This window comes from Balearica regulorum, chromosome 2 (assembly GCF_011004875.1).
Source record: "Balearica regulorum gibbericeps isolate bBalReg1 chromosome 2, bBalReg1.pri, whole genome shotgun sequence".
NCBI classification, from domain to species: Eukaryota; Metazoa; Chordata; class Aves; order Gruiformes; family Gruidae; genus Balearica; species Balearica regulorum.
The window spans coordinates 56,452,332-56,471,770 of NC_046185.1; the positions used below are offsets into that span (position 1 = coordinate 56,452,332).

The window sequence follows — 19,439 nt, forward strand, 5'->3', positions numbered from 1 at the left end:
TGCAGACTTATGTAACAGTAGAAACTGTTTTTCAGGAAAAAAATATTAATTGCAGTCTATTATTAGCCATGAAAATGTTCTTCAGTGTTATGAGTCATGGTTCTTGTCATCAAGCTAAATGCTGTGAAATGTATTTCCTAAAAGCAGTACCCTTAACTTTACTCAATGCAGTGGTGGTATTAGCACAGTTAAATGCTGGCTTTCCAAGGTTTTATTATGAAATAAAATGGGCACATGTGAAAGGACTTGAATGGACTTCTACAGTGGAGGGCTGACGCTGCCATAGCAACAAAATCTCCAGATTGTTTGAATTTGAAACCACCGCAGTTAAACTCCCTGTTGTGATAGAAAACAGCTGTATTGCTAGCCTGCAGTCACCGGCATTTTTGCAACTACAGCTGTCTGCAGTATGGTTCACATTTGTGTCATTAGAGGCTGCATTTCCCTGGGATTTTACATGCAGACTGATGCTTCTGTTAGTCCTTCCTCCCACCTGACTAAGAATTTTGTCAACACCAGATTTTCAGAGGATAGAGCTCTGTATTTACATACATCAATACCAAAGCTGTGACTGAAGTTGGATATTTCAATAGTAATATTGTCTTGATATTGCTATTATTTGTAAAGTATAATCACTGGATGTATAAAGAAACATATACACATTTTATTTCATATATTGATACACATCTTATTTTATATATTGATATGTATACCTTGCACCCTCAGTCACAAGCTTGGGCCAGTAAAATAAGCCTTTTGCCAGACATATACTCCTGCTCTTTTCTTCCTGGGCTTAGCAGAGGTTTGGTTTAGCAGGTTGCCTCTCTGCTTAGAAATTGTAATGCTTGAAAGCTTATAGAAGAGATATTTTAAATTTCTGCCTTTTCCGTCGTGGAACTTGCAATATCACACTTCAGATGCTCAATTTTTTTTCACAATTTAAAAGCACTAATTATCTTTTTCAAACACTGATCTTTTTCATATGATCAATCTTTACAGCAATTGCAGCTACCAATTGCATGAACAAATACTATTACAACAATATGAAGAATAGATATCAATTTTGAATCCTTTTAATGTATTGGATACAGCTCCTGGTTTACATATTTTCATTTCTTGACTGGTAGTACTTTCCCAAGTAATACCATATTTTCTCTGTTTATCTACAGCCATTGCTACTCTAAACTTAGCTTTTCCTGCTTTGAGGCCACTTAGATCACTCAGATGGAATAAAGGCTCTATTTAAAGGTAGATTGTATTTTCATCTATTTTCAGGTCTTTTTACGTACAGTGTTTGGAGTTGGGTATCTTCAGGTTGAAAGAGAATCAGGTGTTCTAGATTATTTTCCAGCCCCTCTGTAATTTGCAATTGTCGAGAGTCAGAAACAGTGTATTACGAAAGAGCTGCTACCTCTTAAAATATTTCTGGTGGGAATCCATTACTGAAAATTTATGTTCCATTAGTGAAATTGCCATTAATTGAATTAGTTATATAGCCAACATAACTATCTACTAAGTGTTGGATCAACATTCCTCTTCCTCCCCGCCTCATAACTGGCTCACAAGCCATAGCAGAGCTTCCGACCACTGCTACCCCAGGGAAATAAAATGGGAGTCTTTTCGGATACAGGGTCTCTGCTACAAAGCAGAAGCTTGCCTGTGAAGGGAAATTACCCATACGGCTATAGGGATATAGCTACTACTGAGACAGTGCAACAACTTCTGTAGGTAGTTTCTCTCAGGATTTGGAACGTCTCTTGTCAGTTTAACATATGTCTCTTCAAAAGGACTTTAAGCCAAGATGAAAACAAGCTTCAAATCACTTAGAGGTTCACAAGGGGACTAAAATTAACGTACTCTCAGTGGTACAATTAAGCCAATAGACACGATAAACTTCCCGAGAAGAACGTCCTTACATAAGCTCTTCAGTTCTGCATTAGTTTCTTTCTCCCCCATTAATAAAAAAGTGTGCAAAACACAAACTCACTGTCATGTAAGCTGTTATATTTCATGATACCCCACAGAATGAGATGGCTAGACAGTGGGTGTTGCATCTACATGTGTTATCACGACAATCTTGAATACAGTCATCTCAGAGGAACAGTTACCTCCTCGCTCACCTTACTGGGGATTTGTATTTCAGTTCTGAGACCCCGTTGGTGTTCAGGGAGCACTGAGCATCCGGGCTGCTGCGTTTTCCCTGCCTTGCACCAAAGGTTCCTTGACCTCAGTGCAATAGTGTGGAAAATAGATTGTGAAGCTCAACCCTCATTCAGGTTTTTAAAAATAAACACTTTTATATCTTGTGACCAGAGGCTAGCACAGGCTGTTATATTGCTCTCAATAAACTTTCCATTGCCTCTAAAGATTAACCAGCTTGGGGGCTTTTAATATATCATCATCATCATCATTATATTTGCCTTTGGTAAATTTACCTAAAATGTCTTTCCAGAGGAATAAATTGCAGCATAGCAAGGGAGATGGGAAATTGATATTCACAAGCTACTGCCTTTAGAAGGTTAGCTTATAAAAATGTGTGCTGACTTAGGCAATATTCTTCATTGCCATTTTGGGGATGAAGATTTGGTTATATTAAGATTTCTTACACATCCAGGAGCATCCTGACACATATATAAATAAAAAGAACTGCTGAGCTCTGAAAATAAATCACTTATCTTTACTTGCAGATTTTTAGGAAACTCTAAGGGCTGTGAAGATAGAAGAAGATATTAAAATACGTCCATTTGTCTTAAGAAAAGTCAGTATTCAGTGAGTAGTGGGATACACCACCAGTCCTTCATCAGAGGCATATTCCAAGGATAGTCAGGACATAGCACTGAAGAAATTAGTCGAGTACCAGTTCTTGGTTGACAAACTCAAGGTATTTTGGAAAAATCAGGTATCAAAATCTATGCAGAGATCTTGGCCTGTCAATGACTGTTCTTCCTTGGAGTAAGCATGACAAAGGATCGTGGTAGCAGGGAAACAGAGTTTCATGAGCCTGGCAAGTAAAAGCAGCACTGGAGCTCAGTACTCAACCTCCAACATTATGCATCCATTTGCTTACCTACAGAGTAGAAGGAGGAAAAGCAAGCTGAGAAGACCTAATGTTGAGATTCTCACTTGCACAGGTTTTACAGTTTTCTGATAACACTTTAGTTTTCAAAACACAAAAACCATGTAAGAAAGAACATTTATAAATGATTAAGTGGTCTGAAGTCTTATGGATGCATTCAGATGTTATGGGAGTCATTAACATGTTACAATGATAAAGAAAATGTCTGGGAGTTCTTCTGGTGATGGGGGGCTTAACAATGATGGCAATACATTCCTATTATTTATCTTCAAAACTTTATTATGTGGAGCTGCACATCCCTAGAATTTTACATGCAAATTGATGCCTCTTAATTCTTCCTCCCATATGAACCAAAGTATTAACTGGGCCACATTTTCAATAAGTGGTGCTCCATATGCATACATCTGGGCTTACATGTGCAATCCCAAAGCTGTGCTTGCAGCTGAATGTTTTGATATCTGTTATTTGCATGAAAATGTTGTCACTAAGGGTAAAAACATAAGTATGTTTTGTATCAAATTATAGGCCTCAGTATCCTGGAAAGATTTGAGTATATGAATTAATATAAATATGAATAATTTATCTACTGATATATTATCTCCTTTGGGACTCACTCAAGTGGGAGACATTGGCTCTATAGTTGGGAAACTGCTTATCATTTGGATGGTAAAACACCCAAATATCACATGCTGGCCCAAAGCATTGTGGTGTCATTGCGCTCCCTGAATCACCAAAGGCATGTTGGACTGTTTCAGGCAGCATTTGTCACAGGGACCCTCCAGCTAAAGTGTCCCACAAAGTCTCAAACAACCATTTTGTTGGCAAAATAGTGTCAAGGAGTGCACGCTCCTCTCAAAGAATTGTTGTAAATTACCTTCCTGGTCACAAGGTGGCAATAGGAAAAGAATATGCTTTGCAAATAGGCATGTATTTGAAGCACAGCACTTCCTTAAGTGGATGAGTGTACCAGCTTACACCTTGCTTGAAGTTCTTCCTGAGCATAATAACTCTTGCCAGAGCTCTGCAGGGTCAGAGCAATGTGCACATTTTTTTTAAAGTTCATAGAATCATAGAATCTTTAAGGTTGGAAAAGACCTGTAAGATCATCACGTCCAACCATCAACCCAACACCACCATGTCTACTAAACCATGTCCTGAAGTGCCACGTCTAGACGTTTTTTGAACACCTCCAGGGATGGTGACTCCACCACCTCTCTGGACAGCCTGTTCCAATGCCTGACCACTCTTTTGGTGAAGAAATTTTTCCTAATATCTAGCCTAAACCTCCCCTGGCACAACTTGAGGCGATTTCCTGTTGTCCTTTTGCTAGTTACTTGGGAGCAGAGACCAGCACCCACCTGGCTACAACCTCCTTTCAGGTAGTTGTAGCGAGTGATAAGGTCTCCCCTCAGCCTCCTTTTCTCCAGACTAAACAACCCCAGTTCCCTCAGCCGCTCCTCATAGCAGAGATGTTTCTCTAGGTCAAGAGTATCTGGTGCCTGCACCATTTTATCTTGTATATTGTCACCAGAGGATAATTTTATAAACAAAGATTTTCCAAGATGTATTTCAGATTTGCGAACAACAACATTACCTCCCTATTCGCCATCCTCTTTCTGAGTCATATGTTCCCTAGCTTGGAAATACTCTACATTGTCTACTGCAGGCATGTGTTTTGCATGTCAAGACATGATCTAAAATTTATAGATGTGGATTTTTGCATGGGGACAATTCACACCTTTTACCAATCTTTCCTAAATGCAGAGGATTGGACAGTCTTAATGAGCTGAAGGGAGGCCCTTCCGAGTAGGAGAGAGCACTGCCATCTATTGTTTGGGTGGCAAAACAATGTCTCCCTTCTGACATTCAAAATGCTTTGGGAGTTTAAGTGCCTTCTTCACAACACAAGCCTTTTTCACGAGTTTTTTGTTTTGGCAAGTGTCATGCTTCAGGAATACCTTCTTGAGATGGAAAAGGCCTAACCCCCACAGCTCAGAATTGTAATTCTTTTAGCTATTAAGCATTGCGGTCTAGAACATGCACAGTTAAGAAAAAAAAGGCTGTACAGTGCTTTTTTCCTAGTGTTTGACTTTTAGGTTCTTTCTAGTATTTAACTCAGTAGCTATCTAATGAAAATGTAGATGTATATAATAAATGGCATACAACACAATGGAATGATCTACTCCACCACACTTTATTTATTGAGAATATACAAGCAATATCTCTTTTACATGGCTGGAGACTTTATGCTACCATGGTTAAAGTGGAAATACTTTACTACCCATAGTTTAAAATGGGTGTATACAAGGCCACGATGAACCCAAAAGCAGAAATCACTGAAGAAAATCATAGATGAATGCAAACAGAATTTTTGCATAGAACCAGCTACCAGACACTCTGAATATTTTAATCTGAAATATAGTTTGGATTAAAATAAGTAGTTCTCAGTTGTTTAATTAGCACATTTACAAATTTACAGAAGCTGGATTTTCTTTCCATAGTATATATATAGCACATACGTAACAGAATACCTTGCAACATATCATGACGTTCATTTAGGATGATGGGCATAATTTACCCACTTACTGTGAGTAAACCAGTCTTCTCAAATTCATGTTGATGAACCCTTTGAGCAGTGCTTCACATTGCCATTTATTTCCTAAAATTTTGCATGCATGGTTATATAACAAACCTGATGGTGTGCACCACCTGATTGCCAATTTCATGAAAAATGCAACTATCCAGATATCACTGAAGTTGGCTCTACCAACCCAACATGTTTTCATTCTATAAGTATTTATAGAGGGCTGGGTTTTTCCCTACACCTCTGAAGTATAAAGGCTCACATTTACTTAGAAAACAGCAGTAGTTGGAGACGTTGTTGGCCCACAGCTAAATAAAACCGTTGCTCGTTCCTCACCTTCAGTACACAGTGCAGTAGCTCCGGTTAAACTACTGCTGAAGATGAGTTTCAGCTAAAGCACCAGCTCCCGTCTTGTCTGTTCAGATGTGGCGTCAGGTCCAGCTAAGCAGAGAGCTGGCAATGGACACAAACGTCCTCTGGGTGGCACTCCATAACAAGACTGTGACGTGCGATGTCCCTGTGTCCCGCGTCGGCACTGGAACTCACTGTTAATCTAAAACGGTACAGGATGCTGCTGGCATCGCTGTGCATATTCCTCGAACAGTCAGAATTGTAGCTGCATGTTTTCTATCAGGTTGGCCTTTAAAGTTCACAAGTGCAGCACTCTACTTCTTTTGTTGCAATGCCAAAGAATCACAGGATGGAGACAGGCGCTGTGGCAATACAAAGCATGGACTCCGACAGAGATTAGCAGCTTGCCCAGTGACTCTCCATCTCTTCTATTAAAGCCTGCCCTTTACTTCATCCTTTTGTTTCATGATAACAAGCCAGACTAAATCAACCAGCCAAACCTTTGCCAAGAAGCTCTAATGTAGTTGTTAATTAAACCTTGTTATTAATACAGTGTTCAACATAAAGAAACAAAGAAAGGCAAGGTTTGTGAGAAGAGTAGTGTCTGTTAGCAGGTAATAGTGCAGTCTCACAAATCCCAACCTTTCAAGCATATGTGCATTCTTCAGGACTTAAACCCGGTCTTTTAACAAACACTAAACTTCAGGCTTTAAAAAGTTTCCTTCTTCTGCTGTTCGAAGTGAACTGAGCATCTGAAAAAAATCCTCACTGGGACTTAGTGTTTATGATTTTGCTTCCTAAAACATGGTATCAGCACAGGGCTCTGGTTTACACTTGTATATTAAAAATCGTAATATCTGAATGTGGAAATGGCTGCAGGAGGTCACACTGAAGACCCACCTAGCCCAGCAGTGGCCAACAGTAGAGCATGGGGCACACTGTAATAGGGCAAACACTCATGGCAAATTCTTCCAGTTCCTGTTGCCTGAAGCTCAGGCATTTGCCATCCCAGAAGTGACATTTGTGCTTAATAGCCTTTGGTGGTTTGTTGGGGTTTTTTTAATGAATTTGTTATTTCCATTTTCTCAACACACGTACGGTTTGGCATTCACCATTCCACACGGCAGCAAGTTCCACATTTAAGTACCCATTGCTTGAAAAGGTATCTCTGTTTGTTTGGAACCAAAAGAGTATTGCTGGATGCACGTATGATGCTGCAATATTACACACAAGGGAAGTTCTACACTTTTAAATCAGATAGGAGGGTTGCCTAACCAAACAGACTTACGTATGCTATTTGCACCATATATGATAAAAGGAGCTGAAATTGGTTTTTATATCCTCTCTGAAGTCAGGCAATTACAGCAGCTATAAGGCTCAGCTATAAAGGCTATGACCTTTAGAACCAAACTAGCATAATGTTTATCCAGGCATAAAAATGCTGTGAAGATAAAGCTTATTATCTCAGGTCTTTCCAGATGGAGGGAGATGTGTTATATCCGCAATGACATATGGGAAGTACAGTGATATACAGTGCTGAGGTGAGATTCTGTGCTGTGCTTGAATCATCCTACAGGATCTTTAGACGTTAAGATAGTTTTACACCTACCCAGTTCTGAGGGCGTCTGTGACTGAGGAGCTCTGCCTGTAACTTATGCTGTTTAAATCTCTCTGGGGCACTCAGAGGGTCACAACACTGCCTTGTGTCATCCCCTTCTGCTAAAACCTTTTCTATGGCATGAAATACATGATGTATATTTAAAGACAGCAAAAGGTTCAGTCTCTTTAAACTGACTGTAGATTAAATCCATCAAGAAGCTCTGTGGTTCCTCCTTTCAACAGTTTAATTCTTAGTGTATTGCTTCCTCTAGAAGTCAGACCAGGGTAATTATGGGAAACCTGCTCTCTTAAAAGGATGATGAAAAGAACTTTTCCTAGGAAAACAGTCTAAATATTGGTGGTTGAAAGATTTCATACAGAAAATAAAATAAAAATTTCAAGATAAGGAGCTGGAAGTTTCCTATGTTCATATATAAGTGGCATTTTTCACAAGCAAAAACCGGGCCTTGGCATTTTCCAGTCCTAAGGTCAGCCAGAAAGCTAGGTGCAGACCTAGAGTTTAAAAGCATTTCCTAATTTTGAATAAATCTGTAAACAAAACTAACTGGACCTAGCCAAACCTAAGTGAAGCCTGTTGAATTATGTCAACAGGAAAAAAAATTACCTAACTTGTTTGTAAAATGTTACGCAAATATAACAAATAAATTGAGTAAACAGTTCCAGAAAGAGTGCACCATCATCATTCAAAATATGTTCAAGGAGACATAAGGGTAGATAGTGAGCTGAAGACTTGCATCATGGAAAAAAGCTAAATAAGGATTCAAATCTGCTCTAACACATTTAGCCTTGCTGCTCTTATTTCTTTCTCTAGTTTATTTAGGACAGAAACAAAATATACTTACCAATCAGATAGGACCAAATTCACCTCTGGTGTAATTTAGCTGGATCTAAGACTGAATCAGTATTTTGGTCGCCAGAGGATGACAGACAGTGGACATAGACAAAGTGCGGGATACAATTCTATCTGTATACACTGAAAATCCAAACCCAATGCAAATACTTAACTGTTCAATGTGTGGATTAAAAGCACTCCAGTATCTACACGCACAGGAGACCTGGTCCACTGGATTCACAGATACCCTCTTCCTGTCCTCAGCTTCTGTGTGGTATTACTCCTCCCAGCAGGAGTTTCTTTTCAGGCCCCGAAAAGCCTGGTAAACTGGTGTGGGGAGCAGAAACTTCTTTTCACCAATTGTCGCAACTGGGACCTGGGGACCACTGTAATGGGAGAGTTCTGAGAGGATGAGCCAGTCAATAATTCAAGCAGGCATCTATTTATGCTCACCTTTTAGGCAATCCATCTGTTAACAACTAAAAATCAAGCATTAATTAAACATACAGACCTAAACACGAAGCCTTAGATCTACAATACTGTAAGACTGATGCTGCATTGTGGTTTCTGAAGGCTACATCATTTGATGATTCTTTGCCTCCAAGGCTGTGGTGGCTGAGTTTGAAAGCTCTCTGGCAGGGAAAGCCACAACCGAAGAGGGCATAATCTTCCTTCCCCAAGCTCCACTGTGTATCACTCGTGTTTACATATAGCTTTCCTGTGGATCAAGACCGGTCTGGTCCAAAGGTTTACCTCCTCTTTCCTTAGGTCAGAACCAGTCTGTTCTGGCTTGTCAGACAGATTTTACACACTTCTGCAAGCAAGTCCAGTCCAGCCTCTTCAGGTGGGTGCCACCTGTTTGCAGACTGCATACTGGCCATCGGATTCCTTTAAGTTTTTGCAGACTGGGTACAGTTATCTTAGATCTACTATTTTTGTGCAACTATGCCAAGCAAACAGATGTTACACAGTATTTCACTTCCTACCCTAAATCAAATAGGCTTGTGGTATGTCTGGGTGCAAGGCAAACAGGATGCCTCATGTTACTGCTTTAACTCAGGCAGACTTGTAGTATATCTGGGTGCAATGCAAACAAAATATCTATTTCACAAATAGGTCTTTTCACTGTGCAACTGTTCCTGCTGACTCTTGCTTCCTGCCATTCTGGAGGCAAACTAGCTGATCCCAGAACTGAATACGCACGATTTTTCTTCTTTTGTTAAATCACCTTTTAGTCAGCACGGAGTTAGTCACTGACTCACCTGAGAACAGCCTCCACTCCTCCTCTGCCTGAGCCACTAAAAGCTGCCTTCTCACCATCAGGTAAAAGAGAAAGATAAATGTGCATTTAAATGTTGGGTTTATTTAAAAATGGAATGGGTCATTTGTGTGCTTAAATGTTACGATTACAATTGTACACTTCTCTGACTTGCAACTTGGTAGCAGTAACAATTACTTGTTTAACAAGGGCTGGATCTAAATACTAGATGGAATTTATAATCTCTTGTTCTTCAACTGTGAACCACAGCAGATGGTTTCAGTCTATGCAGATTAAGAGCAAAGTAACACATTTTGTATTTCCACAATAAATAGGAATAACTTAACACCAATTACAGTTAGATCATGCAAAATAGGAAAGAAAGCATTCAAAGCACTGAACATCTACTGATTTGAGCAGATTTTGAGATTATAAATATTACATTTGGCAATATAGAATCATCCACACCACAAATGGATGAGACACTGTGAGAGAGAAGAATGAATTTGCAACAGGACTTGGATTTGGTTCCCCTTTCCTTTACACCACTTTTTTACTCAAGCCTTTACCATAATTTCCAATATAGCTCTTCTTCTGCAAGGACATGTTAGAACTAGTTTTGTCACTGGAACAGTTCCTCTGAGTAAAGCCCCTCTTACATCCTGTCCTTGTCTCCAGGAGGTGAAATCAAAGCATTAAACAGGAGAGGACAGAAGTACTTCTGGGACAGATGGGAAAGCACAAGGAAACAACACAACAGCATCAAACAAACGACACAACAAATGATACCATCAGCGTGACCGGTATCAGTTCCTACAGTCTTAATTGTTGTCATGGGTTTTTCGATATCAGAGCAAAGAAGAACTTTAACGAGGAAATGAAAGGATATTTTAGATATTCATACATATAGAAAATTTCTCCTCAGTAGAGTGGGCAGCACAGAGAAAGCATGAAAGAAGTGAGCAATGCAGACTGGCATCATAGTGTAACAGAAGAGGAGGTTTTCCATAGAATCACCAGATCTGCACATGGGCCTGCCCAGGAGCTTCCATGTGTTTGGTTTTGGTGCATAGCTCACCATTCTGCAGCCCAGAGGGCTGAATTCATGCCAAACATGAGCTGGCAATTCCAAGTCAGGCAATCTCTTGTCACTCTGTATGAGAACAACATCCAGGATGGAAAGAGTGTTCTTCTATATGACATCACCAGCAGTGGAGACAGGCATTTCTGTTGATGAGTTAGTGCCAAGGTAGGTCCTTGTTTATCTTCAAGGAGTGACAGCAGGGTAGTGCAGATTGGACCATGGATTTTGTCAGGCATGGTCCATGCTGCAAGATGATACCTGGTGTGTTTGTTGGTCCCATAGTTCCTGTTGTCACCCAGTTTCTGAAAAAGAAATATCTGTTGTACAATTGAATCAAAATAATTATGGGGATTGAATAGAAGAAATAAAAAAATGTTACAAATGAAGTTTTATAAGGGGGGAGAGGCCTTGAAAGTGAAAACAAGCCTTTGGAGAATAAAGGAAAGTCAGAACTTTATTTTGTGGCCAAATTTGGGGAAACAGTATTTGCAGCAATATTCTGAATGGCTGGGAATGGGGAAAGATTGAAATTGCTAGGACATTTACTCAGGAGAGAGAAAAAAAGTGACAGTTACTGAAATTAATAATAGACTTAAGTATCAGCAAAGTACAAGGGCAGAAGCTGCATTAAAGTGGGGTTTTTTTTTGATGAAACCCCAGACAGCAATTGTAAACTGTTACGTACACCAAGAGATGAAAAGAGAAAGTATGATGAGGCAACAAACAGGAAAGCCAGGTGAGTTCAAGGGTACTACATTGATTAATATGGGAGAGGTTAAATCATGCCTGGATCTGTGAAGAGGATAAACTGAAGAAGTGTGAGGAGAAGACTGAAGATAATTAAAGATAGTGTGATGATTGGACATCAGAGGATGAGATTAAGTCCTTAGGAACACGGTCAGAAGAGGAAAACAAATGAGAAATTTGAAACCTCAGAGTCTATGGTGGCAGAAATAGCAAGTTACAGATGGGTAAGGACATACACGTTTTCGGGTCTGGTACATGGCTCCTCTGTCTCCTGTTCCAGTGTGGCTATCATGAATCATTGTGTCAGCTTCAGTGGTGAAAGACTGGCCCAGACTCAGGTGCAGTCACATTGTTGGCACCCAGGCTTGGTGCTGGGTCCTGGAAAGGTGTGAGTGTGCATGAGACACACCTCTGGGAGCCTCTCATGTTGTAAGCAGGACCTGTGCACCAGGATGCTCCTGTCAACTCGGCAGCAATTTGTTTCACCACGGGTATCAAAGTGTGGAAACAGCTGGATCCTAATAATCCACAAAGATATCAAATAGACCTGTCTGTTCCCAACAGATGTAATTACTCTCAAAGCTTTGGATATAAGACAAATGTAATTCCTGTGCTTGTAATTATTATCCTCCACAGAGCTGTGGATGTAGCTCTGCCTAGGTCTGCATGTTTTGGTTTACATTAGGTAAAATAGACTCCCTCCCTGGGGACCCACTTTGATGCAAGGGAAAGGCTGATACGACCTGGTGATAGCGAGAGCTATGCCAACAGAAGCATTAAGTCCTGGAAGGACCATCCAAAAAGAACAGATCAAAGATTAAAGGACATAAAAAACCAGCTTCTGGTCATCCAGGATGGTGTCTATGTAATAGTCAGGGGAAAAAAATAAAAGTTTAAAAAAAAAAAAAGTTACTGAAATACAGTATAACTATTATAATGAACAGGATAATAGACAAGGATGGCAGAAACTTATTTGTACCTGACAGGGTGAGAAGCATTTGTTTTCAGACAAGATACTAACACATTAGAAAGTCTTCACCCTAAAAGTAAAAATATCCCTTTAAACTGCATAATAATAACAACTGCATAATAATAATTTGACCAGAAGTCAAATTTATTTCTGGTAGAATTTTGTTGCCTCAAGGGAAGAAATGAAGATGTTGTCTCCTTTCATGCACACATTCGTTGTGTTGTGCTTTTTTGTCACTTTTTTTTTTTTAACCTCAACCCCAAGAGGTTTAAAGCATTTTAATTTCTTTTTAAGTAGGTCAGTGGTTTTCCTTTTCTGCACTGCCCTTCTTCTAAAACAACTTGTAGTCTAAACCTTTATTTATTCTCTTTAGAATAGAAAAAAAAGCTCTGCAGAAATTTCAAATCTACTTTAGCAATTCTACTATATTCCACTTTAAGCTCACCCACTCGATACCCACCAGGCTGTTCTCAAGTTCTTGCCTTTCCATCTGCTAGTCCTTCACAGATAAGGATTCGAGGAGGAAGGCATCCCAGAAAGATGAAAGCTGCACACTGCAGAAAAGAGGAAACTTGTTCTTAAAGAGGCAATGCAAGTTGTTACTAAAGTTGTCACCATTCTGGTCATGCATGATCTTTGTAAAAAGACAATAATGCACTGACCGTCAGGAGCTTAAAAGAAAACAGCCTATAACTCCATCCCATGATGTCCTTCCTGCATTTATCCCCATTGAAAATTACAGTTACCTCTCCTGCCACTGCCCAGAATACCTGCAGAACTTGGTAATACAATAACCAACAAAACATCAAAAAAAAAAATTTACCCAGCATGACGTGGGGAGAGACTGCAGTGAGGGAGTGACAAGAATTACAACACATGCAGGTAGTAACTGTGTACAGGGGGATTCATCTCTGATTGCTTGCCTGAAAGGTGGAGAGAGTGCATTGGTAATTTTTTTGCTTGGGATGCTAGATGCTGCAATGTCACTGGTTGCATTTGGTCAGCACCCTGAAGCCCAGCTTATGAATCAAGGACTAGGCCACAGGGACTGCTGTGTTACTCGGAGCTTGTGAAAGTGAGTAGAGCAGCGTTCAGACTCCAATCTCTGGCAGCACAAGATGTGAAGTTCACAGGCACTGTGGGAGGAAGATATAAATAATAAATGAGCTAAATAATGAAGACTAGCTGTACCTAATTATAGTTCTAGCTGCCCACTTGAACAAAGAAAGTTCAAAGCTGCTGCAAAAAGATGCTGATCCCTTTTTTGAATGGTGTTTGAACTTCACGGATGATTAACATGAGAAAGTCAGGAGATGCCAATGGAAGTCACACCAGTCTTTCATAGCCTTGTTGAAGAGAGAAGCAGTGTCTCTTACAGCAGTTTATTTACACATCAAAACATTCTTAAGCTTAAATTAATATTTAGCCTGAATACAGAATTAATGTAAGAATTAAAATGAAATTGTGTAGGCTCTGTGGAAGCTGTTCTTCCTTATAGCTTTTGCTACCTGACTTGGGAGACTAACTTAGGCAAGTAGATCTTCAGGCTCTGTACATAGTCAGGGGGAGAGTCAGTAACTACAGAAGGAGTGCAAGTTTCTAGACTGGGTATTTAAGTGTCTAATGCTAACTGTGTGAATGCTTTTACCTCCTCATCCCTCTCTATTAATAGTTTAATTGAGAAGAATTTATACCTAGTGCCCTTCCTGTGCTGCAAACCAGGGATTATGAATGCCTAATGACTGGGAACTGAGTTTCTCTCAGACTAGGGGAAAAACATGGTCCATAGAACAGGATGCTAGGTTACAGGTCAGTGGACTTGAGCCCTTTTCCAGCTCTCGGTGACTTCCTGTGACTAACTGGAGGTCAGTACACATTTGCCTCACATTTTCCTATCTGTAAAATAAATATAATAATTCCTAAACACATTTTAAAAGAAGTCTTCATCTTTGGATGACAAAGTCTTAATTATATAGCAACTACAACTACTTCATTCCCAGCACAAATATCTATCCATATGGGCACATTGAACTGACTGTTACATATTTCTAAATAATGTGAGTAGTAGAAATAAAGGACAGTTTAAATTAATATTCTTTCTAAACTTTAAGTGCATTTCCACTTTCATACATAATATGAAATGTACTTCCACATAAAGGCGACTGCTATAGAATACTGGAACAACTGCATTTGTAGAAAGTACAAGTCTAATCAAGGGCCTTACACAATTGTACAATGCTTTTGTGCAAATAGTAAACACCATTAAGATGTTTTTCATCATCCTTACTCTATCAGTGCAAGAATGTTTCATATTACTGTATAGGCTTGCTCATTAGATCACAATGACACTAAAGCAACATCTAAGAACAGAAGCAATGTGTAGGTATGTGGAATAAAGTGCAGTGTGTCATAAAAGAAGGACGTGGATGTGTTGCTAATCTGTAATGGCATCTGTGTACAGAACAGACTATATCATGAAGGAATGCCAACAAATCATCTTTGAATTTAAGCACAGATTATTTTTATATTTAAAAATATATCCAACTTCATGATATAAAACAAAATAACTGGCTAAACCATTTTACTGAGTTCATGTCTCCACAGCTAATGCAAAACTTCCTCTTATTCAGTGGCATGCCAAGGTTACAAACATTTTACCTGCCTTAGGTACACAATATGGCTTGAGCGTATTTTCATTGTCATTCGCCATCCTGTACTGGTACTGCTACCATTTGCTTCAAGCAAACTGTAGAACAGAAATGCAAATTTATCATCTCTAGTACTCAAGCCATGGAATCAAAGTGATCATCAACACAAGAACTGAAATACATTTGTTGCACACAATGGGCTGTGAAAGCTCCTATCTCACAAACCAGTAGGCCTAGTCCTCCAACAAGGAAAATCAGTTCAGTTCCCTCTCCTTCAGTGGAGCTATACCACTTCCCACCAGCACAGGAGGTATGGCCAATTACCTGTGGCAGTGTCATGCTCCTTCCTTACAAATGTCTTTTCAGATGCTCTAACACCTCCACACACCTTCCAGGTTTCTCTAGTATAGTAAGGACTGTTATCATCCTAGACAGCCTCCCCCTACAGCACTATTCCCTGGTGTACACTTCCATTTGGTTCTTAATTGTTATTGAGCACTGTGGCTAAGTAATTGTGGGTTGGTTGGTTGTTGTTTTTTTTCCCCCATGTTCCACGTGCCTTCTCATTTTCTTACCAGTCTCTATCCTTCTGCAGCTATTTCTCTGAAGAAAGTACATGGTTCCATGTACAACCTCAACACTACCCATACAGTCATCTTTTGTTAGAAGAGTACCTTCTATTATGCTAATAAATAATCATTCTAATATTTACAGTTGTCAGGTGAGCGTGTTAAATGAGCAGGCAGTTCATTGCTCGCTTTGACTCTGCTTTGCTTACAGAAATGGGTCTTAGATCATACTTTACACTAATTCTGCTCTGTAGTGCATACAATTTTTTGATTAACTAAATCTATTCTATCACAAGGATAGCAACACTTTTTCATCTGAAACACTCCTGGGTACATAAGCCAGTTTTTTGTACAGTGTTGCAACGTTAAGATTTTGTTTTCCAATGTTTTTAGGCCTTAATTATTTAATATGATCTCTTCTGTTTGCCCCCTGTGTTTTCGCACTTCCTAAAATAGATCACTGTACTGGTTAAGTATGAACATACTAATGTATAACGCTGAGGTTTCAGAAAGATCTTAATAGCCTTTTTCTTTTTTACATAGTTGACAGCAGAGCTGATTGAAGGTGTTTTAATGTGATAAGAAGCCTGTGACACCATTTGATAGCATTTATGCTCTCTCCAGATGACCTGTTTTCAGAAGAATCTCTTCAAATGGCTTGTCAACAATCACAGTCCCTACCCTGCAAATTTCTTACTATTTATATTACTTAATGTTAGAGCATGTTTCATAAAATAATTAAAATCGAATGTTTTCAAGTATGATTGGTTATATTACTTGTACTGCTATGGCTGGAAGTACTACTTTTGAATGTCAGAAAAATACACAAGCGAATGCCTGTACCTGAATAATGGATTGAGATTAATGAAAGCCAATTTGTTTATTTTTGTATTTCAAAATGGAGAGTAATGAAACAGTCATTAAATATCCCTAGTATATTTCCATTTAAAACAAAAGCCTGAAAGCAATTATTTGGCATAATGCATACTAATAAGGAAATCCAATAAGACAGTAAATAATTATTTGATTTCAAGAATAAATCTCTAGCCTACATTTGCAGAACATCTCTCCCTTACTAGCCCATGCAATTAAAGCTTGTGAGGCTGCTGGGGACAGGGTGCAGGGTTACAGAAACAGGTGGTCTGGCCATTTCTCACCTGTCCTTGCACACCTGCCCTATTGGAGACATAGGCACAAGTACAGCATCTGCTGCATTTCCTTGTCCAAAGAGTAAACATAGGGAGTCTTGTTCTCCTTAATGCAGCTTCTCTTATTGATGGGTCACGGTGGAAAAGGAGTTTTCTGAAATCATTGTGGTCCATAAAAGACCCTCTTAGGTATCACTGGCGGTTTGAGCGGTTGTATGCACATGCTTTGCGGTGCTGTACCAGGCCCTGCGTGGGCAGGACTTTGCCACTTCAGTTCAGCACACGCAGAAGGCAGAATGCACAAAGCAATGGGCAAGTCTGCACATCACTGCAGGTACTGGACTCCCATTCAAGGCCACGCTGGTTTTTCAGTCTTGTCATCTGATAGACAGTCTGAGTTTAAATTACAAATGCTTCCAAATGCTTTTTTTTCTCCCCTTGTCTAGTAATACATTTCTGAAGTCCAACTGAAAAAGGCATATTGGGCTAACTTCTATAATAAATAAATTACTGTGATTATATATTTTGTAGTATAAAAATTAATGTTTATTAATTTATCTGCACAGGAATAGCCCCTGAATCTAATCATACATGGCCTTTGCTATTCTTAGACTGTATGCCTAGGGCAGATTCTCAACAGGATATAAAAATTTGGCTTAGCAACAGAATCTGTAATCTGTGCTTGAACATGGCTGCACCATTATACTTGCTCTGCTTTAGGCAGTCTTTTAAGTGTTGTAAGAATTCATCTCAGGTTAGTATACAAGTACAGAAATTACATTTATAAATGACTAAATAATTAGTGAAAACAAATCAATGAAAATACCAAACACTAGTAGCAGCACTTAAATTACAAATGCTGATAGTAGCTCTCAGCATTGCGGAAATGAAGAATGAGGAGCAGGAAGACAACCAATGACTACAGTAAACCCACATATAAAAGGCCATAATCTAACCAGAGAGCTAGCACCACATCCTACCATTTTTGCGCAAAGTATTCTGTTAAAAGGACATTAATTACAGTAACAGTCGCCAAATATATATAAGAAGGTACATACATATATGTATATGTCTGTGAGTATGTATACATGCAATTAGCTGAAAGAGTAATATATTAAGTAGCTTAAATTGTTGTAATATGTGCATTGCTTAGTGTTTTGGGCTTTGTCTAGAGCTATCTGTTGAGATGCACTGGGGCTCTTGTCCCACCATTCACACGGGTTTCTCTACAGGAGCCCTCCAGGTCCAACCACACAGGCAGAGCCATTGTGGTTCTGTCTAACCTGGCCTTTTGTCCCAACAAGTGCCCTGATGGATCATTTTGTTGGTATAAATCCATAATGTAGTCATGAAATCCTTTCAATAAAATTCAGTTTGCTCTAGTGTAGTTAATCCTGCCATTTTGAATGTTTATGTGAAGTAAAAAGGGATCTTTCAACATAAGTAGATGAAAAAACAAGTTAACATTTCAGATGAAGGAAAACACTGCAAGGAAAGATGAATTTTTGTTTTATCATGTATTTAGTAAAAGTATTTGATACAGTGTCAACTAGCAGATCACCACAATTTTTGCAAAAGTAAAATGGACATGGATCCATTTTCACTGTGCCCTTCATGAATTTAATAAGGCTGTACCACTTGTAGACAAGAGAGTGGGGAGTGCAGGGGAGGCACTCCTCAGAGGGAAGGAGGATATGGTAAGAGATGTTGGAACATCAGCTGATGCTTTGCAAATCTGTGATGCTGAGTACTCATAATCATAAAATTTGAAAAATGTGACTTTTACACCGAAAAAAATACATTTGCATTCCTCATCACAAGACCTGAACAGTAAGGGGTCTGCACAAGGATGGATCTATGACTGATGTTTCTAACAACCTGTTGCATTCAAGGGAGAGCCTGTTATTTAGATCTTCTTCGGTTCCAATACTTGTATTGTATTAACTGAATTATACTGTAAAATGAGAATGTATATCATTATACATTATACAATTATACTGTAAAACGAGAATGTTTATCAAAGGCCAAGACAAATGTTTAGTCTTGTTTTTTCTGATCAAGGGAGGTCAAAACATAGATGCAAGCAGTTCAAACATGAAATACCTCTATCAGCAAAACTGAGTAGAAAGGAGGAAAACAGAGGACCAAAAAAAAACCTCACCAGTTTCTGCAATCTTCCCCTATTTATTAGAGATACTTGCTTCCAAAGCAAATTTGTTTTTTCACGCTGATGTATGTCACAAAAGGTTAAAATTCACTGAGATTTCTCATACAGATCTTGTGGTTTTCCTCCGTTATTTGACACAAACCTTCCACGTCTGACAGGACAGGAATTCAACATCCACAGGAGGGACAGCCGGGATGCCTTCTCCTTCCATAAGAGGCACCCATCATACCTGAAGCGAGCGGCAACCCACCCGTTTTGGATGATCGGCCATCACGACGGAACGTACAAAACCAACGGCACCAACCGCCAGCCGCCGCCGCGCGCTAGCTCACCCGGCGCGCTCCCGCTGAAGGCGGCCGGCTCGCGGGCGGGCGGGCGGGCGCGC

The 19,439-nt window shown here is 39.5% G+C and overlaps 1 long non-coding RNA gene across 6 annotated transcripts; it reads right to left on the reverse strand.

The window, feature by feature from the left end:
• Positions 1-5,253: 5,253 nt before the first annotated feature.
• Positions 5,254-19,398, reverse strand: LOC142600400 (uncharacterized). 6 transcript variants are annotated; one of them, XR_012833868.1, is made up of 5 exons: positions 19,049-19,398; positions 15,181-15,268; positions 12,983-13,658; positions 11,789-12,070; positions 5,254-11,107 (listed from the first exon to the last, which is right to left on the reverse strand). It is a non-coding gene; the product is annotated as an uncharacterized LOC142600400 (long non-coding RNA). The 6 variants fall into 6 exon arrangements; XR_012833867.1 differs by having other exon boundaries at positions 16,897-19,398; XR_012833869.1 differs by having other exon boundaries at positions 12,983-13,076; positions 13,446-13,658; positions 15,181-19,398.
• Positions 19,399-19,439: the final 41 nt, after the last annotated feature.